The 25,176-nt window shown below is 36.4% G+C and overlaps 1 protein-coding gene across 1 annotated transcript in view; it reads left to right on the top strand.

The window, feature by feature from the left end:
• The first annotated feature begins 14,403 nt into the window (after nucleotides 1-14,403).
• Nucleotides 14,404-25,176, top strand: part of LOC131685089 (alpha-tocopherol transfer protein) — a 29,281-nt gene continuing 18,508 nt past the window's right edge. The window contains exon 1 of the mRNA XM_058968526.1: nucleotides 14,404-14,504. The gene's annotated coding sequence lies outside the window, so the exon portion shown is untranslated. The remainder of the gene's footprint in view (nucleotides 14,505-25,176) is intronic.

Below are 25,176 nucleotides of genomic sequence, written 5' to 3'. Positions count from 1 at the left end.
TTTGTTTCCTTGACGTAACAAACTCTTAAGTTGATATAATGCGTTTTCAAATGGATAAGCAGATATCGTCTGTAATGAACCAAATCTGTTGACGTCATTGACTATGTGTTCTAAGTTATGGATATTGCTGGTGACGTATTGTACTCCATAAATACTGTTAAATTCTTCGATGTATGCTTCAAACATTCGTTGGGCGATTGGACGGTACTTAGTATAAATATCACAAGAACAAACCGTCACGGCAACAAACAAAAGAAGGAAGTGGTTATAAATATGCTCCTTTAAGATGTCCTTTAAAACAACAATACTGATATAGTTCAAAAAACTCCTCCATTCCGTAGCCTTCCAAAATCCCAGGCAATCCAAGCCTCGCATTTTCCTATGTATTTCGGATGGTAGGTTAACCTTAAGTATTTCATTGGATAGAGTTTCAATCTCACGAGAGCACAGTTTTCCTTCAAAGCCGAGACTACCATCTCTCCAACCAGTGAGGCATCGTTTCATAACTCCTAACTCTAGTAAATGTAATGAATCAGCAACTATGAAATCCTGAACCATATCAACGCCAGGCAACCTTATCAGTGGCGAATCTTGCTTATGATGCTTTCCATATTCTGCACATCGAAACTTTTCATCGGTTCGCAGTTTACAACGAATTTGTGGAAACACTACAGTTCGTGATATATATGAATATTCTCCTTCCGTGGTACATTTAAGACATCCATGTACACCATTAAAGTTAACAACCCCTAAAATGTACATATAGCTAAGACCAATAGACAACATACATAAATATAATTCATTTCAAATAAACAACCTTTAATAAGTGCGCGAGCTGGTGAATCACAGATGAAACATCTGATTTGTATACCAAGTAGATGCCCATTTACAATAAGCCCATTAGTTAGAAGTGGTATTAATTCATCTACAAATGGTTTCAAATATTCGGTAATATCCAGCGGTTTGTTCTTTCCAAGAAAAATTCCAATTGGCATTGGGCGTATATGGGGCATTTTATGAACATTGCATAATATTGGCCAAAATTGATATTTAGAACTGTTATGGATAGGAAGTCCGTCAATGTTAACGTTGATTTGTATTGTGATGTCTTCTGACAAATTTTTGAAAGAATTCCTTAAACATACTTCGATACCTTGGTGCCAATATTGACCGCCAGAAATTTGTTTGCATGAAGTGCTGGTTTTTTTTGGTGTTTCCATCAATGTTCTGGGATCTTTTGGCAGGTTCAAATCGCCGTATACACGTCTGATTAAATTCAGAATTCCTTTCAGTGCTACGTGTGGGATGTTAAACTCAATTGCCCATTGTCGTAAGGCTTCTCTCGAATCGTTGCACTACTGGTAATTACCGTAAACATTATAATCACCTTCTTCATCTTCATAATCATCTTCATTCCAGTCACTTTCAAGAACCTCCTCCTCCGATACATCAGAAAATTGGGACGAATCTTCATTGATTAGAAATTGTGAATCAGAACCAGTTAGGGAAGTGTCCGAACCTAAACATAGATTGAATCATGAAAAATAAAAATGCACACCTTTATGGACAAATTAATACAGGTACTTGATTCATTTTCATATTCCATCGCCGGTAATTCAGTTTCCGCTGTCCTATTATTTCGAATGTCAGAATACAAATTCCTCAAAAATGTTTCACAATTATCGCGGTTCGCTCGTAACTTTCTATGATATGATCCACTTTTTTTATATTTCTTAATTGTATGGTTATCCATTATCGCCGTTAAGTCAGTAGATATTCAGAACGTCACCAATAACATTGACAAATATCCAACACAGTAACTTTGCATGCAATGCCTGGTAGGTAAATGTAAATTTATTATAAGGATCACTTTGACAGTTGTCCAAAAAAAAACTAAACAAAAAAACAAAAGAGGGATTCGAACATAAGACGACTGGCTTATGAGATTAGAGCCTAACAATCTGTACCATCTGGCCAGGTAACTAAAGGGCTTAACATCATACTTATAATTAGATCAATTACCTCTATTAAACGCATATTGTAGCTTAAAGCAAAGGTTGTGTAAGGAAAGCTGAAGAAACCTTTCTAAAAACTGTAATGCAGCTGGTTGTTCAGTCTAATGTAAAGGGTTTATTAGAAGTGTTCGTATAAGCTATTCCGCATACAGTTCAGCCTAATTCAAATGGACGAATACTAGAGTTGAGATAGGCTGAATAAACTGTTGTTGGTTAAATAATTCAGCCAGGGTTTTATTCAGCTTATGTAACCTTTAATCAGCTTTTAATCAAGCGACTGGTCTCACAGTTCAGCTCCGAATGTTTGTTGGGTTTACACGACAATTGTACGTCCAATACTGTCATACGGATGCCTTGTGTGGTGGCAGAGGGGAGAGGTGGTGACAGTCCAGTCTAAGCTAAACCATCTGCAAAGAATGGCGCTCATGGCGTTGACTGGTGCTTTCACCACGACTCCGACTGCTGCTCTTGAGGCACTTCTAAATATCAAACCATTACACATACACTTAAAACAAGAAGCACTATCATGTGCATACAGATTGCAGGTTACTGGGCTTTGGAACAGTAATCATGTTGATCTTGCTACCAGTCATACACGATTGTGGTCACAAATGGTTACATGGGGTGAAGATATTCTTGCTCCCAGCGATATTACACTCACTTGTAGTTTTCCTTACAGGACATTCCATGTGAAGATTCCCTCTCGAGAGGAGTGGTTGTCTGGCTTTATGGAAAGACAACAACAAACGCAAGTAGTCTGTTACACTGACGGTTCTCTGATGGAGGGACGTGCTGGTGCTGGTGTCTACTGTCGTGAAATGAGATTGGAACAATCTCACTCACTAGGTAGATACTGTACTGTATTCCAAGCAGAAATCTTTGCGATTAAGTGCGGGGTGCAATCGGCCCTTCAACTGAGTTTGTCCGGCAGAGTTATAAACTTCTGCTCCGATAGTCAGGCTGCAATCAAGGCCCTTAGCTCAGACAAATCCCGGTCCAAGCTAGTGATCGCGTGCCGAACCCAAATCGAAGAACTAAGCATTGTCAACACTATCTACCTTGTCTGGGTGCCCGGACATTGCGGTATTACTGGAAATGAATGGGCTGACGAATTGGCCAGGGCAGGTTCAGCGATTGACTTCGTTGGTCCTGAGCCCGCGCTGCCAATTTCGACAAGTTGGATAAGGGAAAAATACGGTCCTGGGCTTCGTCCGAGCACCGCAATTATTGGAGAAATCTACAAACGTGTCGCCAAACAAAGGCGTTTCTAGAACAACCATGCCCAGTGGTTTCGAAAAATCTCTTACATTTTTCGAAGCTCCACTGCGGCATGCTGACCAGGGCTTTAACCGGCCACTGCAAACTCAATTATCACATGGCAACTATTCAGCGCGCTGAGTCTTTTTCATGTGATCTTTGTGAATCCGACTACGGAACCTCATATCATCTGATATGCAACTGTCCAGCGCTAGCGCAATTGCGATTTCGAGTCTTCAGCCGTCCTTATATAGACGAAACCATGTTTGGTCGACTGAAACTCAGAGACATACTAAAGTTTCTTATCCAATGTGGTAAAGAGCTTTAGGCTTATTCGCAGGGGAGTTGAACTACTTGTGAGTTTAACTTACCTGTTGTTTATTTTTGTTTTGTGCTGTTATTTTTCCCACCCTTCCAATTCTACTTCCCCACACCTCCTTGTCCTTTCCTTCCACTCAGGAAATGATGAAAACACACGGCAAGGCACAAATCCCCGACTATGTACGGGGGACGTGCCATTTGAGCCAATATATTCTGATTCCTGATTCCTGAAGCATATTTGGCAACAATGCAATCAAAAATAACAATTTTTTCTAGATTCCCTGACTCATTTCCTTCAAAATGCATTTCACCGATTGTTTATAGACCATATGAACGCAAAGATATAAATAAAAGTTAAAAATTGATGATTTTTTTCTATGGAAATTTTTCCATGCACGATTATGACACGTTATACAAATTTTGTCATCAATACACGCCTATGACACGCGTGAGTGCGACTTTTGTTTACATTCATAGTAAAAACTCGCAACATAGTCAACCGATCTTTGTAATATTTGAGAGATTAATGTAGAATAGATAGAAGCATCAACTGTCTTCTTTGGATTGTTTATACCATTTATAAGTTTCAAGATATTAAATCTCAAACTTTAAAAATCGTTTTTCTCGAAATGTGCTAAATGGCGCTTGTCATAAGATAGCACAACACCGACGAATTAGTGTCTCCGTTTTTGGAGCTAGCGTCAATCGGGCGCTAGCTTAGTCCTGTCGCTAAGTTAGTGTCGGATTCTGATGAGATGAAGTCGAAACGCAAGTTTAATTAAGAAAAAGTTCTTTTTTATTTTGATTATAGAGGTTTCGCCTCTTTTCGGGTTAGAGAAATCTCATTGGAAAAATCTCTAACCCTATGAGCGGGGTTGGGAATCGAACCCAGGTTAGCTGTTTACAAGGCAATCGATTTACCACTACGCTATGCCCGAAATAAGGGGTTCTTCTTTTATGGAACCGTTTTATATGATTATGTACTATGTAGTTGTTTTGAATGGCTGTTTCCACATGCGAAGTGAACAAAGAATTGTCGAAAAATTTAATTCAGCTGCCACCATCACGAAGTTCGTAATTGCTCCCTGTATCTAGCGTGTTATTTTTTCGAATTAAAATTTTCTCAAGTTTAATCTAACAAATTTTCAGCAAGAATCGTAAACCTGTTAATACGCGCATTGACACAATCTACTTTTATTCTCGTATGTTCCATGGTTAGAAACTTCAAATGAATTCATCCAAAGCACGTAACACATTCATTAAAAGTTTGAGTTTATAAACATGTTAAAATGTTTACATCACTGTTTTTCTTTAGTGTACATGCTAAGTTAGCATTGCTAGCCCTTCTTCAAGTTCTTGTGCCATAATAATTCAATTTCAATGTGCCATAATAATTTGGGAAACCTCCTGTAGATATGCAAAACAAGCTTCGCTTTTGGAAATCGTATACACTCTAAGCATGCTCAACCTTTTTTTGGGTGAGAGATCAAGTAGTAGTAGCATAGTACACTGAAACAAAGACCATTGTATTAGAGGTTTAAATACAGCCTGTATTAGTGAATGTTGTTAGATAATGTTCAGTTTGATTTCTATTATTTGTATCATTTCCGTTCCGGCAAAGATTCGTGGTATTTATTACCATTTGATGGTAATGTAATGGTAATGCTTCCATTTTTATTCAATGCCATAATCATTGTTGCTTTGAAAATTTTCTGCTGGTTAAAATGACTATGTAATAAACGCAAAAAAATTAATTTGTGGCAGCTAATATTTAATAATTGTCCATGATTGATTACACAAATTATTGTTTATTTTTCAAGGAATTTTTTTATCATGGGATTTATTGAAATAAATTGTTTTTTTGATTGGATAAACCAGAATGTTAATGGAATCATTCTTACAAGTTTTATCATATGGGCTTCTTGAAGATAAACAAAATTAATGTTTAATCAAATCAAATCAGTGACTACTACTGATTAATTCAAAAGAACTGAGTGCATGTTTTGACAATCCATGTTGGTTTGAAATAAACAAATTGAAGGTTTCTTTTAAGATTAAAAATGTCGTTTACGCGTGTAATAAAACTGGTTCAATGAACTTTGTTATTTTAGAAATCTGGAGATGTCAGGGAACTAGCTGCAAAGGTGGGATCTCTTTATTTGATCTCAGATTGCCAATACCAGCAGCTATTCATTTCGCATTCTTGGCAGCACTTCTTCGATATGTTGGTGGCCCATTAAGAAAAATCTTTTAGCATCCTGGTACAGTAGAAGATGTCCCCTTTCGGGGATCGTTAAAGTCATACTCTTCCTGACCCATGCACAGTGGTCGCAATGGTACCAAAACGTGCGTTTAATTAATGGTGCTCTAGGAGTTGCTTTTTGCGATTTGGTGTGTTAGAAACACTTTTTCATAATGGAGGCCCCCTTCTTTTGATGTATACTGAATTGTGATTAATCCACCTAAAAGTGAGATAGAAAATTTATTTCCACTAACTTTTAAGATAAAGGCACGGTGTCAATGACAAAGTTATAGTGAATTCTACTGCGAGAAAACTTGTTGAACATGCAAACTCTGCAAAATGTAATGGTGTTGAGATAAAGCACGTTGTTTGTGGGAGGCACCCAAAAATCATTTTTTCATTATAACTTTTATCTGAGATTTTTGCATTTGTTCAAATGTTCTATGAAGTTGTTGAAATTAAGAAATTGCAGATATTTGTCGAAGACGTCAATATTTTTTATTTCAAAACTTAAGAGTTATTAAATAAAGTGGGTTAAAAATACCGCCATTTTGAATGACAATTACTAATATGTGGAAATATGTGGAAGACATTTCGATTCTATGAGAAAGACAGTGACAAGTACTATAAGAAAAAATACTACTCACAACGGGCATCCACCGGCCTGTATACAAAAAATACTTTCCGGCAATGTATGTTTTGCATCTTGTAACAAAATAAGTACGACTTTTTCAGCATAAATTTTTTAGCGATTTTTTTTCTATGTGTCGAATATTCTAAAAAATCATTGAGAGTAATAAATACACATATAAATCGTGAACTTTGAATTTCTGTTATCTGAAACTATTCATAAATTAACAGGATTTGGAAAGTGAACACTAGAGACGTCTAAAAAGGTTTACTGTATTTTCATGAGTATGAACCATAACAAAGAGTATTAGATATCATTTTCACAAAACGACTATGTAGTCAGAGTTGTTACTTAGGATCCGACTTGCCAGAAAATCTTTAGAAAAATAATTTCACCTATATATAACATCTCTGTCAAATTTTAACCCTCAAAAAGGCAAGGGGTCTCAGAGGCTCGGCTAGTTACACTGATAATATAAATTCTTAAATATAATGAAATCGATCATAAAATGCACGAATTCATTCGTCGTTTTCTGCAACGAAGTATTTTTGTGCATTCAAAATAGTAGGTTTCGTTCATTTCATGAAGAAGAATGGCCGCTTGGCGAACGAAATCTTTCGTAAATTTTACACGTTTAATGTATACTGCACGAATGTAATCGTTGATAACGACATTATTTTTCGTGAATGAAATGAAATCATTCGTTTATTTCAATAAATATTTGTGTATATTACGAACGACTTCGTTGGTCGCACGAATTCATTTCGTTCATCTTAGAAAAGTTTTCGTATTTATTATCTTCTTATTTTTCCATTCGATCTTTTGGGATCGATGTTTGACAACACCGATTTTTTTAGTAAAAAAACAGATCTGGCAAAATCGATTTTATTGTGATATGAAGAAATGGTCACTTGATGAACGAAAGTTTTCGTGAATTTTACTTATTTAGTGTACATTGCACGAATGCTGTCGTTGAAAACGACATTGATTTGATTTGATGAATGAAACGAAATGTTTTGTTTATTTTAATAAACGTCTATATATATTACGAACAATCTCGTTGGTCGCACGAATTCATTTCATTCATCTAAGAGAAGTTTTCGTATTTAATAGCATATTCTTTTACATTGCTCCGGTAGAGAAAAACTTAAAATTATTCATGTATAACCATCGAGCGATGGCTCAACTGAATCCGTACTGCTCCGGATTCTGGATCAACTAGAAGCGGAAGAGGTTTAGAAAATCTTCCTGAAACCGGCGGACACGGATACGGCTACTAATTAGCCTGAGACCGTCGTGAACATCAACAAATATCTGACGTATAGCAACAATGACTCCATATTGAAGCTCAGTTGACGTTGACGGTTCGACGAATGGTGCTAGTAAATATTATAAAGATATTCGTATATAGCAGCGAACAATTCGTTTGCCGAACGAAACTGTTTCGTAATAAGCCAACGGAAGTCGTTTCGTGGTTTTCACGAAAAACTCGTAATAAAAAATAAATGTGTTTCAATAGAACTACGAACGATTCATAATATGTACGAAAAATTCGTATATTTTATGAAAATTATCTGTACGAAACTAATGCATAGCGATTTACGAATATAGTCTATCAGTGTACAGTTTCCTAGTTTCAATGAACTTGTAATTCGAAATACAAATAATCGAGCGTTTTCGGGCTTTCGATTCTCTCACTGGTAAAACGACAAAAAAGAGGCTGTTGATTTCATTGGATCTTAGAAGCGATGCTTTATGAAGTCACAATTTTCGCTTGCCTTTTTGAGGGTTAATTTCAAATATTTAATCATTCAATGCGTGCTTGCAAAATAATTATTGACAATTCCGGCCACGTAATCTTTTCATGAAAACGGCATATAAAGTAGCCCTTATCCATCTCATTAGTCGGGATGTCACAATATTTCGTTGATAACTAGACTTAGAGTGACTGGATTGCGCTTAAGTAAGTATCACCATCTTTCCTAGGTTCCTAAGAAGCAGTACAGTTAGACTTTTTGAGCTAATGCGTTGAATAGAGATAGCAAATACTTCTCTAACTAATGAGTTCCAATGGGTGGGATGAATAGAGGAGCTAAGATGAATTAGGGCGCAGTAACCCTAATACTGTTTGTAATGGTTTTTATTCTTGTAAAGACAGTCAACAATTTTTGCACATTTTTTAGTTGATCACTTTTGTTGTTGTGCTAGTGTAGGAATAATTCGTAAGTTGGAGACTACAGAGCTGAGAGTTTTGGATTCATATGTGTACTTTGACATTTCCAAAGATTTTTTAGAATATTCCTAGAATAGAATATCACATAGAAAAAATTGCTATAAAAAGTTATGCTTAAAATGTCGTAATTATTTTGTAACAAAATGAAAAACATGCATTGCCGGAAAGTATTTTTTTATATACAGGCCGGTGGATGCCCGTTGTGAGTAGTATTTTTTCTTATAGTACCTGTCACTGTCTTTCTCGTGGAATCGAAATGTCTTCCACATATTTCCACATCTCTTAGTAATTGTATTTTTAACCCACTTTATTTAATAACTCTTAAGTTTTGAAATAAAAAATGTTGACGTCTTCGACAAATATCTACAATTTCTTAATTTCAACAACTTCATAGAACATTTGAAGAATTAAAAAAATCTCAGAAAAAAGTTATAATGAAAAAATGATTTTTTGGGTGCCTCCCACAAACAACGTGCTTTATCTCAACACCATTACATTTTGGAGAGTTTGCGTGTTCATCAAGTTTTCTCGCAGTAGAATTTACTATAACTTTGTCATTGACATCGTGCCTCTATCTTGAAAGTTAGTGGAAATAAATTTTTTATCTCACTTTTAGGTGGATTAATCACAATTCAGTATACATCAAAAGAAGGCGGCCTCCATTATGAAAAAGTGTTTCTAACACACCAAATCGCTAAAATCAACTCCTAGAGCACCATTAATTAAACGCACGTTTTGGTACCATTGCGACCACTGTGCCATGATAGCATGAGAGTTTTTAATGCTCGGTAGAGTAGCTCTCTTTAGCATTCCAGCAAAGGAGTGCTTAGAGCGTTCTTTAAAAGATCACTTCAGTTTATTCTCGCCAAACCGAAATTTGACTTTATTTTGTTTTTACGAAGTGTTTATTTTTTATAAAACAAATAAATCTCAGATTTGAGCAAGAGTAATAAATTACAAGCGAGATTTTATTTTCCTTTAGATTGGGATGGGATGCACCAAATTTACTTTAAAGAGTTTGTTCATTTTAAATACAATTTTTTGTGAAACTAGTTGGCAATTTTTTCAATTTTTTTAAGCTAATATTCGCAACTTTTTTTATTGTACAATATTCCAACGTGTTAAAATGAATGAAACATTTTGTACATTGATAAAGCACTGAAATAAAACAATTTTAGCAGTTTTAAAGGTTTTCAGAATCTTTAAATCTAGTTGGTCACAAATTATATGAATTTTGGTTACTAGAATTTTACAGTACATTGAATACTTTGTATACTACCAATTAACATCTATTTAATAATATGTATATTTCCAGAATTAGTTTAAACAAACAGTTGAATGAAAAACATTGACATCAATAACTTTATGTGGGTGAACATGCAGGTTATCAAAGTCACCCCGGAATACGAAAACGGACTTCAACTTGAAATCATTTTTGGAAAAATAGCTGTAAGCGGACAATTTTAGGTAAAACCATCCAATCGTGTTCTTCTTACATCAGTACATGGTTTAAAAATATTAATCTTGAAAAAAATGTGTTGCGTCTAAAATATGCAATGATTACTTCGAAAAGTGATCAATGTCACCCCGGTTTACGGTACGTGAGAAGAAACTTTCCTCTCTATTGGAAAGTGGCCTACATGTTTCCAGTCCATAAAATGGGAAATAAATCGAACATGGAGAATTATTGAAGGATTTCGCGTTTAAGTGCGGTATCTAAACTATTCGAACTTGTTGTTTTAGACTCCTTTCATTCACTGAATGCACTATATCGCAGACGACCAACATGGTGTTGTGCCTAAACGATCGACAACGACCAACCTACTTTTATTCACAACGTATGCATTCGATGGATTCTCGGACGGACTGCAAACCGATGCTATTTATGTGGATATATCCACGGCCTTCGTCAAAATCAATCATGATATCGCAATAACCAAGCTAGATAAACTCGGCATTCAAAGAAGACTTCGTTGCTGGTTTAATTCCTATCCCGATGAGAGGCAATTCCAAATCAGCAATAAGAACTATCTACACTATTTCTAGCTATATCTGGGAAACCGCAAGGTAGAACCTCGGACTAGTAGTATATCTTCTCTATTTTAATGACATCAATGTCCAACTACCCCGCCTCTCCTCCGCCAATGATATGAAGATTTTTCGGCAAATATGGGATTCAACCGATGTCGCCTTTCTTCAAAGTGAACTGGACAGCTTCAGGACGCGGTGTGATCTGAACAGAATGGTCACAAACCCGAGCAAATACTTAAATCGTTACGTTTGTACGGAAACGACAAACGATCCAGTTTAACTACCGTTTGTTCGACTCCAGCATTCCAAGATACTCTTACATCAAGGATTTTTGAATCATTTTTGTTTCGGCACTAACGTTTAAACCACATACTTCATGCATTAAGGACAAGGCACCAAGACAGCTAGGGTTCATCTAACGAATAGTAAAAGAACTTTAGGGACTCTGACTTACTGTCTGCTAGAGTGGATTGTTCCACAATTCAAGAACGCCTGGATCTTCAAGCCCGCATTCGAACACTACGAAATAGCTCTATTCTGCGACTACCTTTCAGACTACGGTCGCCGCAGCGCTACCATTGGGACCAAGTGGTCTGTAAACAAATAAAAAAATAAACATGCCGAGAGTTCATATAAACTCTCCTCACTATACGAACACTTTTCAACATTCACATTACAAGAATCATCACCATGATTTCCGCCGTACTTGTCACACCAAGTCTTATAACTACTATTTTTACTCTCTATTTGCTGCAATTCATGATCGGTGGCACAAAAAATCGAACGAACCCTGTCGAAAAGGACATAATTTGGCAACGCAGACTTGGCGAAAGTTACGCGATTCGAGTCTGAATGAGCAGAAAATTTTGTTTCGTACTTTGTGAATGATTGTAAATGCGTTCGCGTGCGATTTAAAATCTTAACTGACTGGAGCAGGGGATCTTTGAAACAGCCTATCCCGTGTTCCAGAAGTTCAACGCATGTCAAGCTCGTATCGAAGACCACGCCAGTCATCTTAACTTTGTGGGTGGGTATATATGTAGAAGCAGTACTCCTTGGTAAACTTCTTGTCTACAGCAATGTCATTTGCCTGCTTTGGACTGGAAACCAAAATGCTGCGCTTATCTGGGCGGACTTTTTGTTCCGTGGGGTATGTAAAAATCTTCGGAAAACTGATCCTTTTATCTCTGGGCAAGAAAAAGATGACAAATGGTCCGACTGAGGTAAGGCTTCAAACGGGGATTCTAAGTATTTAATGGCATATTTTACCTAAAGCCCGGTACAATGTGCAAAAGTTAAAAGTCGAATGGAGGGGTAAGAATTACGGGAAATAAAATTTAATTAAAAGACCAATCAAAGGATAATAAAAAAAATATCGGCACTAATCTTTAAACAGTATATGGCTGGTTGTTGTTTACTCAGGTCGACTCGCCGGCGACAGATCACCAAAATAGTTACCATAAAATGGAGGAACATTGATCATTTTTTCAACAGTTTTTCGAATAACTATCTTAAATTCAAGTATATGTAACTGTTTGCATTTTTAAAACAAGTGCGGGTTCCCATAGATTGAAAGTGTTCGAACTGTTGCGTATTTTATTTCGTTTTACCATAAAAATAAAATTACTTTGTTCTAAATTTTCATTCTTTGTTTTCGGGGTAACTTTGATCAGCAAAATGAGGCTGTGCACAGTGACGAAGTCGACATAGAAATGAAGTTTACTGTTAGCCGTGATTACCAACAATGCCATTAAGCTGTGAAGCTATGTTTGTAAACACGGCTCACAGTAAAAGTCATTTTTAAAAAGTGACGTCTCGAACAAGAACAAAATTGCCTAGAAGGAAACAGCTGATTTTTATTCGAACTTTTTCAGGAAAATAGCGAAATTATAACGTTAACAACAAAAATATCGGATTTTTAAAATGAATTATTGGACAATAATATTTACGACTACTAAAAAAGTGATCAGATCAATTGAGGTTGATTGATTTCATTAACATGCAAGGGATTGTTTGAACGGATTGAAACGATGCATGAGAGTTATCATTTTCAATTTAAATTTGTGTTCATAAAAGGTACATTAAATGACGAAAACATCATTGCCGATAGATGCTGAACATGTTTAGAATATGGTTTGTTTTTTGTTTCAATGATTTTATTAGAGGGAATCATTTTATCGCACGTTACTGAAAAAAGTCTCATTTGATCAAATTTACGCCGGTGATCAGAGATACCCCATTTTACGGGTACCGATTTACTTAGCAGCAAACTGCTCACAAAAGTGTCGCATGCCCACAGAATGTGCAAACAATTTTGAGCAGCAAAAAATGATCAACGCGTTTTTGTTTCACTCTCACAAAGAATGTTCAAAAACATTGATGAAATTGGCAAGCGCTTTGTTCAGCGCACAAAGCGTCTTTCTTCATTGTCCCAGGCTGTGCAGTGAAATTAGCCATCCAAAGGACACAAAAGCTCACGTACTACGAGATCACACCATTTCGATTTTTTTTTAAGAAAACAGCTTAATATCGTGGAAGTGACCTTCATTCAGCTACACCACGCGAAAATTGTTTTTTGATCATGATTAGAAGTATAGCCTAGACAGAAAACTGCATTGTGAAGAACAATATGCAACAACATCGAGTACAATAACAGCAAATATTGATATAAAAATATTGACATAAAATAATCGTACTGCTTCAAAAAATTAAGAAATCCCAAACAGTAACGCTGTTCGTTATTAAATATAATAGGAATTCTTCGTACTTCAAGATGTGTTAAACGTTGTCTTAAAGTTTGAAAACAGTGGAGATCGGATGGTAAATATATGTTCAACCCGCCCTACTCCATAATTGCTCATTCTTGACCAAGACACTCTACATCCTCAAACAACGGTATGTATATATGAGACCAGATTACCACGTGATCGCTCTGTCAGTATGTTGTTCACTGGGGATTACAATATGCGGAAAGATGCCATTACAATATGCGTCATTTTAGAAACCTTGGCTTGGAATGTGTCTTTGCATCGGTTGAAGCCTGTTCAATTATACGGGCGCTCAGGGACCACGAGTGGTGTTAATACGTCCGCGAGGTAGTCCAGGATAAGATTACTCATTTCACTAGTGTTCAGTTGTACTATTTTCGACTCAGGCTCTGCTTAAACAATAGCAGGCCAAAACAAATCACTATTTTTTTCATTTTTCTTCCATTTCTATTATGCTGTTTCTTTCCGGAACAACTTTTTTTTGATTCAACTGATACCATTAGCTATTGAATTCATCGACCGCAAAACAGTCTCACTCAGCAAAATAACATAGGTACCTACAGCCGGTGTTTTCTTTATATTGCGCACTTCCCACCAACCTGGTCACCGCACTTTCAAAGTGCGAGTGATCTCAAAACTGCGAGTAGTCGAAACATATGTATTTCAAGCGATAGAGATGGTACTTTCATAGACAGATCAGTCGAACTAACCAGTTTATGACAAGAATTTAAAAGGAGAGTGGTAAGTGCGCAGTGCTGTTAGAATCTAGTTTTTAGTGCCACAAGCAATATACGATCGTTTCTACCAGTGCGCGAATAATGCAAACAGCACCAGTCGGCAGCGAACAAAACATCAATCATATAATTGTGCTGCCTGAAAACCGAACCGAAATAGTCCCACTTGGTGCTTCAAGCGGTTCAGATCGTTCGGTGTTCGTTTGTCAGTTGGTGATCGATTTCCTCCAAAAGCTATACGTAGTGCTCTAGTGGTTGTTCTTCGCGAGGAGGTCAGTGTCACTATTTGTTAGTTTTTGTTTTGATCTGTTGGTTCGTGGTTTTACCGCGCGTTGCAGTTACTCCCGGCTCGTGCGAGCAGCATCGGTGTGCGTGTGTGTGTCTTCAGTTGGGCACAATAGTTTTGGGGTCGTACCAATCAACGGCAGTTTGTGATCCGGAAGAATTTGTGGATAGTTTGGCCGGTTTCTCTTTCCATTGCGAATTGGATTATTGCTGTTATCAAGTGTATGTACATATCGTGTATGGATAATCAATTTATGTCACTCATCTAATGATCACATAAGTGTGGCGGATGCGTAAAGCGGGCGCGAAGAGATTGAAATGCAATTGAGGTTGATGCTTAATTAATGAACAATCGATGACAGCATCGTTTGCACAGGGTTTTCCAATTGATAGATATTGCGTGGTCAGAACAAATGTTTGAAGATGATGGCTACAAACAGTAGTGAAGGTTACCGCGTTCGAGCTAAGCAATGGATTGAGTTTAATTCATGATCTATGGATCTTAGGGTAAATAGTACCCACTTATCTCCTAATGGAGATTATTTATTTTACTTTGACTACGCTATACTGATCACAGATATTCTAATGAATATACAGGCAAGTTATATGGAGGAAGATTTTACATTTTCGCAAAAAGCTACCTGAATTGCAAGATTGCATCTGCGAAACGAACGAACAGAAACAATTTGAATGCATTTATTATGTTCAGATTTCATTCATATAGAAACTAGCGACACACTTTTCAATCCATAAGAAAAAAAGAACCATATATGTAAATACACGAAACCAGTTTATTTATGGCTGTGTTTAATTTTTTGATGATCTTCGAGGTTGTTCAATTATATACAGTTTGGCTAAGGCAACCTTTTTGTGTACTTGTTTATTTGGAAATTAAATCATTGAATATTAACGAGGTAAATACTTTGATCAAATGGCTTTTCTCATTATCATATCAAACTTTATCCTGAGTGGATCGGTTACATTTAAAATTCGTTACACAGTTAATTTTCTAGAGAAACAATTATTTATGCATTTTGCCATATTAAAACAATTGAGGTAAAAAGTTTGTTTCTCCATTAAGAAGAAAATTGTTTAAAATCATCTTGCGTGTGAAGAGTACAAAACTAAAGTAACTAAATGAGTTATAATAATTGCGTTCCGACTTCGTCTCATCAGAATCCGACACTAACTTAGTGACAGGACTAAGCTAGCGCCAATTTGTGCTTATGAGCAAACCCCTGTACGGGAAAAATCCGTTTATCAGTTCATAACATTAAATCACGTAAACTGAGCGAATTACGAAAATCGTGAACAAGTTCCTGTAATTATGAATAATAATCCTCGTATTCATGAAACTGTGTGTTTAAAAAAAACAGTTCGCGCAAAAATGTACATGGCCTTACATTGCAAATTTTGGTTGGGTTACTGTGGTTGTTTCCTGGACATGTATAGTTTTAGTTATGATTCTTTGTTTCATTCATACTTTGGGGATACGTTGGTTTGTAGTACATCAACTAAAACGATGGTCACGATTTCAGGAGCTTAGTCGCGATTTGAGTAATTTCAATCTTGAATCAGTTTACGTTCCTATGAATAAGATTTCATGATTTTGTGAACTATTTCAAGAGCACGACTGATTAGTCGTATGAATATTTTGCGATTTTGTGAATTATTGCACGAGCTCGAATGGTAAGTCGTGACTATTATACTAGGAATCTAGAACTAGCTCACGAATATTTAAAAATTATTTCATGGTTTAGTGAACTATAAATTGTGAGTTGGGACTAATTCGCTAGAAATCAGGAATAAGTTCACGTATACATGAATAACATTGTGTGATTTTGTGAACTATTTCACGAGCACGGTTATTGAATCGTGACTATTATATTTGGAATCATGAACTATATTACGATGATTGAAAGGATTCATGAATAATATTCCGTGTTTCGTGAAATAGTTCACGAGTAAATATGTTTTCCAAAAGCTATGAATAAAATCACGATTCAACCATTGGTTTTATGAATGATGTTCATAAAGTTGTGAACTAGTTCACGTACAGAAAATCGATTTAGTAATTGTATGGCAGAAACTGTGACTGAAGTTCACAAAATAAAAATATCTTCACAAATAAAAGCGTTATTTAGGCGTTACTGACTGAAAAGGAGCATAATTATAAAACACATGATTTTTATTCATGGTCCTGTTTACGTAACGTAAAAACGTGATTGCTCCAGAGTTCATGGCACTTTATTCACGTTTTTGGGAACCATTTGTTTGCCGTGTAGTCAAGCGTGATGTCCCGCAAGAAAAGGAGTTCATTTTAAACTAATGAGAACTAATGAAATCGAAACATTTGGTTTTGTTTAGTGTCTCCATTTTTTGGAGCTAGCTTCAATCCGGCGCTAGCTTATTCCTGTCACTAAGTTAGCATCGGGTTCTGATGAGACGAAGTCGAAACGCAAATATTATTATTAATTCAATTATTTATAGCTAGTTTTGGTTTCGAACCTTTTCGATTCAAATAGGCGTTATCGACAACCATAAATGCTTGTGTCCTAAAAGGTTTTGCTCATTTTATGCTGGTGCTTTTTGTCCATAGCGCATATCTTGCGTGAATTACTAAAGTTCATATAACAAAATTAACTAAAAAAAACTCTTTTCTACTCAGAATGGATGCTTAGTAATATAGTCTGTCTGCTGTTAATCTGTAACAGGTTGTTAGCTTGAAAGTCAGTGACAGAGGAGTGGAATGGGTTGGGGGTTAATCTTTCGAATGAGAAGTTAAGCTTGAATAGTCTTAGTTTTGCGTTCGAAGTTTATAATTGATTAGCTCTAGAATACCTATCCATTTTTCAATTTCATTGCTTTCGTTTCCTTTAGTCTTAAATTTGCTGAACATAGCCAACAAAATTGATACAGTAGAATCTTACTGGATTTAAAACATAGAAACAAGTTTAAATAGCTTGATTGTTTACAGAAAAAACTGCTCAGCCAAAAATGCGTACGTTTCAATATTTGCTGAAATTGTTACTTTTCAGCGACACAATAGAACATAAAGAATAGCGCAGACGCATGAATCACGAGCTGTACCAAGTATGGAATCATGCTGGCATTGAAAGACTGATTAAATACGGCAGACTATAGTGGGCTGGACATGTCGCGTGAATGCTGGAAGACAGACCACCTACAGTTATGCTCAGCAGAGAGCCTGCAAGAGGTGGTCGAATTCGGGGCAAACCCCGCACTAGCTGATTATGTTAGACATCGAGGAATATTCACGTTCGGCAGGCATATAAGGAGACTGAAGACTGCTTGCCCAAGATTGAGTGTTCTGGAAATATAAGATATAGGGAACTGGGCCAATTCGGACCTAGTAAGGGTTTATGAGCCATAGAACTTGAACGTGTCAACCGATTCACAATTTTTTTTCCTGAAAGACTGATCAATTGCGCACATTTTTTTCTAAGGCGACTTTTTCCGATCTTTTACCGTATTGTGCATAAACGGTTCTGCGCAAAAGTACATGAAAGGTCTGGATTACCCCAACCCTGTTCCAATTCGGATCACACATTTCTTATCGATTTTTTGCAATCGAAATGAAATCCTATTTTAACTTAAGTTATCCCTACTTGATTTTCAGTAAATTGCGAATAGTGAAAAGAAAAGTTCTTGTTGATTTATAAAACGTTGTAGTAAATATACAATAAAAAGTAAGATTTGGGCCAAAGTACCTAAAAATAGGTTATGAGCTATAACGTCGAAATCTGATTTGCGACATCTTATGTTTTGCTGAAAGCTCGACCGACTGTGCACACTTTCCTCTTATAGGGTTTTCCCGATCGCGTATCAGGTCGTATATACGGAAAAATATACGAATTGGACCAACCCCTATTCTATTATTCAAACACCGATTAAACGAAAACAGTTGATAGTCTCACCCAAAACAAGATATTAAGTAAAAGATATTATTCGGCAGATCCAAAATCACGATAATGCATTTGGTTAAGCCAATAATGTTGTTGTCAACAAAAATTTTGTTTTTTGGCTTACACATTTAAGAAAAAAGCGCTCCAAAACAACATTCGCTCTTAGCACACGCACACGATAACTGAGAACCGCAAAATTTTGTGAGATGCAACAGAGCTACACGAAAGTCATGAAAAAGATATATACGCTTTTCATAATATTACTATAGCTGAGAAATACCTAGGGTCCGAATTGGCCAGTCGTCCGAATTGGGCCACTTCCCCCTACATTTGTTCTCATTTTTATCAATCTTCGTGAAGTGGAAGATTTTATAAGGGTGTAAAATTGAGTTTAGGCTTACGGAAGTCGTCTTTATCCAGTTCAATCACCTACGCCATTCAGTACTGACATTATTCAACTTGTTAGTCCAAGCAGGAAGTTTCGCTTTCCAGAGCCGATAACAAGTGGAATTTGCATCAATATGACTGTGTTTATATAGAAGACGACAAAATAGAGCTTCTACTACACGATCTGGCACCGAAAAAAATCGATGACCGTCCATACCAAATTTGCTAGCGGTGATGAAAACAAAGCAACACTTTTCGTATCTGAGGAAATCTGTATTTGATGATTTCATTGCTGATGTAATCATTAAAATCGATCAATAGGGTCGTCCGCCATAAATTTTTTAAAGCAAAATAGCCTATAAACAGTGAATGGTAATATTTTCGTCAACAATTTTTATGCATCTGGATTTGATATGGAAATGATAAATGTTAGCCTAAAATGAACCTTACAGTAAAATTGTAATTTTACCTATTTTTGGTATTTTAACTCCTCTATACTTGATCTTTTGAGAAATTTTTTCACAAGAATTCCCAATGGCGTCTATGCGGTGAGGTGCTGAACGAAAAACATATTCCTTCACACTTGACAATATCATTCAAAACACACGGAGCAAAATTTGAACAAACCAGGCTAAGCACCTATCAACTACAGATTAGTTTGTGCCCATATTGTATTCAAGCGACATACCTTGCGCGGAAGTTAGTGAGGAGAATACAGCACAATCAGTTGTTCACTTTTCTGAAATAGAAATGCAGGTCGGACTCGATTATCCGGGGATTTCAAAAAATCTCACCCCGGATAATCGAATCACCCGGATAATTGAATCAAACTTTTTTTTTGTGTTATTTCATGAATTTAAGCTTTATACGCGAAAATATTATAAATAAAATGGTCTGGTTAAATTTTCCTATCATGCTAAATGTAAATGTACCTATTTTGACCCTAGTCGATTTCTCAGGATTTCAATGCGCTTTATATTCGTAACGAGTTAACAGTATGTATCAGTTGTTTATAGCTATTTGCGCAAGAATTCTAAGACAAACTTTTTAATAAGGTGTGTCTTCTGTAATACAGGACTAACTCGATTACCTGAGGCTTCGATTTTCTGGGGTAAATGATTCGATTACTCGTAGACTAGAAAGAAATAAAGTTAGTCGTCTGCTTCTTGTCTCTAGTATAATATTGTGTCACATATAACAGCCAACGTTTCTTTTAACACTCATTTTAGTTAGAAGAAGGCGTATTGTGCATCCAAAAAGAGATCCTTGTCTTTGTAACATCATTTAGTTGACCAATGTCGTACCGGATTGTCATGTGATCACTACGGATGTAGTCTTCGCAAACTCTCTCACTCATGTTTGTCACCAGCGAAGAACTACAGAGGGTCACGTAGATAATGGGTTCCCGGCGGCCTCAGCGAGAAGTACTGCTGGCACCCTCTTTACATAGCCTAACATCCATTTTTGCTTGACCTACCTAAGAATTGAAATTGCCTCCAGTGACTGCCGGATGTCTTATCAGAATCTTCTTAACCATTTCCCGATCAACTTTTTTCTACCGCATAGAGGGCTACAAAACTATTTTTTCTTAAAACTGTTGGCATCATGAAACACGAAAAACCTGCTTTAATAAAGATAGGTGCTTCTTTCGCAGTGCTAGAAGCTGCTCAATATTTACCTTCCGATCAAGTCCAATTTCGTGAAAAAAGTAGTTGAAGGCAGTCTAAATTAGAAAGTTCTATCAGTTACAATAATATTTACATATTAACTACGAAAATATTCTAAAATTTCACTTTCACCATCAACAGAAACTATCCCTGGCAGCTCTGTTTCGGCGGAACCCAATCAGATTAATTGTGATTACTTTTTTTTCTACTCATCATATTTATAATTGTTACTGCTCGAATGAAAGATATTAGTCCCAGTTATTAGCCTTACTTGTCATTGTAAACATACGTTCTGTAAATCAAAAGTTATAGTCGTTTAAAAACGTGGTTATATATTAACAACATTGGCACGAATGGGTTAAAGATGAAATTCTGAGCAGGAATCAATTGTTAAGGGGGATAATGGAAGAAGAGCAATATTGTGTCAAAGTCTACAGGAACTCAAAGCAGGATAATCATCAAAATTTTACACCGGATTTCATTGAAAATAGGAATATGGATTTTGAGAAGGATTCATCAAAATTCAGAGAAAAACATAAAAATACGGGTAAGGATTCAATTGAAATTTTGAAACAGATTCCATCGGAATGCTAAGAAAGCTTCGATCAGAATCCTAGAACTATCCAAACAGAATCCTGAACAGCATTTCATCATTATCCCAAGAGAATGTCAGAAACCGACCGAATAAGTATGACATTTTATGTGTAAAAAAGGCCTGCAGTAACCGATATGTGTATTACAAGAAAAATGTACTTTTATTTAAAACTAAAAAGTTGCATATTTGGCAACACTGCCGTAAAAACTAACATTTTTTTCCAAATTCTATAAACAAATGATTCAAAAATCATCACTCCAATTGCTTCTAGTGCAAAGAGTACAAGAGATATAATCCGAAGAACAACTATTTTTTTGAAACAATTTGTTAAAATTAGGTGTGTTCCCATGGACCGAGGGGTGGTTAAAAAGGACACAATAATTTAGGATATCATATATTGGCTCCAGATGAACAATTTATTCAAAACTGGTTCCAATTTGTGAAGGTTGATTCCAAATTTTGGTTTTTTTGGCCACTTTGCGCGGAATAACCCAAATATAGGTAAACTTTTTTTGAGGTTTTCGCCAAAATTTGTGAGGAGGTTAATCCTAGACCCTTAGAAAAAAAAGTTTTGTTGACTGCAGTGATCGAATTAGCACTATAATCAGTCATTCTAGTTGAAATTTGAATATTTTTCGAAATACCCGGATAATCGAATCATTTTCCCCGGATAATCGAATCACGGATAATCGAATCCCCGGTTAATCGAATCCCCGGATAATCGAGTCCGACCTGTGGTCAGAAAAACTGTTGATTGCTTGTCAGGTCATAATGCTAACTGCAGAAGCATCTCCAAATAAACAGCTTTATTAGCGAGGAAGCTAAAACAAATGACGGCGGAATTATACTCGTGACCTGTAAGGTGCAGAAGACACGGAAGAATAAGAAAATTAACGATGATGGTATTGACGTGAACGATGAAAAGAGAGAAGTGAATTGTCCCTCAAGATTCAGTAGGCTAGCAAACAAATGGTTCCCTGTTGGGAAACAAAGTCTCCACGCGCAATAGCACGTTGCGTGCACGAGATCATCGACGGAGAATCTGAAACTTATGTAATATTTTAGAAATAAATATTCTTTTCAGTGGCCTTAACAGGTCTCAAGATAAATGTTTCGGGTTTGCCAAATCTTTTGGTTTTATGCTAGTTCTTGAATGACTGTTGCAATATTGCTGTTAAAATTGTAACATCGAGTTCATGACTTTTGCTGAGAATCATTAGCAGAGAGTAATATCTTCAACTTCAACATATTAGAGAAGAAAGCTAGAAAGTGCTTGTTTCTGAATTTTCAATATTTTATCGAAGATACTCCTATACCTGAATAATAGTTTGAACAACCAGGTTTTCGTTAACAGCAATAAAAATTACAATTATGTTAAAATTTTCGAAAAATTGGCAATTTACACTTACACCAACCCCCATTCCCCCACCATGAACCATATTCCCGGCAACGCTACTGCTGTAGGGACTCTCCAAAATGTTCCACTGTATAGTGCTTAATATTGGAATGTGCAAATTGGAGAAAAGAGATTACGAGATTCAAGATATAACGATTTTCCAAATAGTTCAGTTGGTTGTGCGTAGGGTTGGGAAAACCGTGTCGTTTTAAAAAACCGGTATTTTCGGTATTAGAAATGAAAAAAACCGATAAAACCGGTAAAAAACCGGTAACTAGTAAGAAAATGAGAGTAACAAGTGGTACTGTTTAAGCTAGTCCGCAAGAACTGTTTAAGCCACTATTCAGATAAATTGTTTGTTGGGAACCGTTCATCGCACGTTTATTCAGGATCCTTGGTGTATTCCGTTAGCTTGTTTTTGCATCGTAGTCTAACTCGTTTATGAGACAAAAAGGCATGCGGGTTAACTAGAAGCATTCGGCGTTTCGAGATTTGACAAACAAGTGCTTCAAACCTGATGTGTCGGTTTACTGCTTATGCAAATGCTTCAATATTGACTGAAGGTGAAGTTCAATAGAAGTTTAAGCAGTGTCCAGCGCACAGAAGAGTAACTGGGGTCGAACCCTGGCCAAATTTTTTTATTTCTGCTATTGCTGTTATTATACCTTAATATGAACTAAAAATAGACAATAACTAATTTTTGGAACAATTTGGCATCCATCCATTTACCAGTGCAGAGGTCAGTTTTCTATATACTTTCGAATACTACTCTTGAGGAGATCTTTGTGACTATATTTGTTTTTCTAGTTGCATAAACAGATGATCAGTGGAAAAGAGAGAGAGGCGAAAGGACGCCTGTGCACGTATTCATAGAGATACATTTTTCCAAACATATAGTATTTGGCCCTACAGCATTTCGGTGTAATAGTAAAAATTTCAATATTTTCAAATCCCTTGGAATTCGTGGATCGGAGAAGAGCGGAAGAGTACGAATGTTTTTCGGATAGCTGGAATCTTGTTTTGTAATACTGGTTCAGCAACTTTGCCGGATCTCGCCGTTTAATATAACTTTTTATCATTCAAGTTTGGAATAAAATGTTTAAAAAACGTATTTTTTGAAGGTGGTGCAATGCTGAAGTTATACAAATGGTTGTGTTTAACTGCGTTTGTTATAATATTGTCTTATTTAATACAGTTATCATCACTAGACGGCGATATTGCTGGCTATTTAATGAAAATGATTGAAAAAGCCCTTAAATATCATCATTTTGCGTCCATGCAAAAATTCTTTTACAATTTTTGACATACTTCTAATTTATCCACGTTATGCAGTAGGCTTCTAGGCATATAAAAACTATAACGAACCAAAAAATGAAATAAAAAATATATATTTTTGGTTATTGGCCAGTAATTTGTTTTAGTTACTCCTCTGTGCAGCGCATCGAAGACGCATCTAGATTGGTTATAGGTCAGGTTTATCCAGGTCAAATTTGTCAACTGTCCCCGAAAGGTTATATGAACAGTAACACTTAGTTTATGGAAACCTTTTGGAAAAAGTATTCAGTGTAGCGCCTTGTATTTATTATAACTGTAGAATCTATTAACAGAGTTCGACGATAATATGGTGCCTTACAGGTTTCTAAGTACAAAATGAAGTATGCGAGAATGTGGATTTGATAGATTTTGTCTTGCAGATTTACTTATTCCCGCGAAATTTGATATGCGCTCTTTCACATGAAGATGTTATATCGTTATATCGAGCTCTATTATTTCAAATAGGGCGCGCTTATTGCAAATGAAACCTTATTTTAGAATATTACCGAGTGAAAAGGTTTTAAAGTGTTTCGAAAGCTTTATAGTTTAAATTGTTCTTCCTAACGAAAATACCGAAAATAACGGTTTTTGATGTTTAAAAAACCGGTATTTCGGTATTGGATATTTGGACGGTTTTACCGGTTTTCGGTAATGGTAAAACCGGTACTCCCAACCCTAGTTGTGCGTTTGTTGTCGTATTGAGTTGTGGGTGCCGTTGGTTAATTTCGATGATAGGTTTGCCGAGAACCACTGGGCAGTCGATTACCCGGGAATCTTTTGCAGAATATCATTAACCAAATGTTACTTTCCTGAAACATCAATTTGCTGGCAACTGCCGAGCTGAACTGATTGTGTGAATTGGCTCTCGCCTGCCTTGGGTCAATGGAATCATGTCGTGCCCCAATGAGCACTCAAGTGTGAAGGGCAGTAAGAATAGAAAATGGAACGGTTCGTGTACTATACTGGTGTTGTGTAAGTCGAAAGGGAAGACAATAACTTGGCTTCTTGTAGCAGCCCTGAACTATAGGTACACATTTTCACTCAAATGCACTTCGCAATTAAACAGGTAGATTTATTACTTGGGTCGTCTGGGTTTGCTAAGAATAAACTAGAACTTTTCTTTCCTTTGTTGAAATATGATGAATATGATGAAAATGACGAGAATGGCAAAAGTGTAATTTTATTTTCGATGTTAGCCAGGAGGGAAAACGGAAACTGAAACTTTCGGTAAACTATGCGCGCAAAAGCAAGTTCAGGACCGGCGAAAAAGGTTGAACGCACGTGCAGAGTGTGTAATTTGTAACATAAGCCGACGCCGAACAACGAGTCGGCCACGCGTCGCTGAAGCTTTTTTTTCGCACGCCGATAATTTGC

Source organism: Topomyia yanbarensis, chromosome 2 (assembly GCF_030247195.1).
Source record: "Topomyia yanbarensis strain Yona2022 chromosome 2, ASM3024719v1, whole genome shotgun sequence".
Taxonomy (NCBI): Eukaryota; Metazoa; Arthropoda; class Insecta; order Diptera; family Culicidae; genus Topomyia; species Topomyia yanbarensis.
The sequence above is the reverse complement of the archived record's forward strand: the minus strand, read 5'-3'. Positions and strand labels throughout refer to the sequence as shown.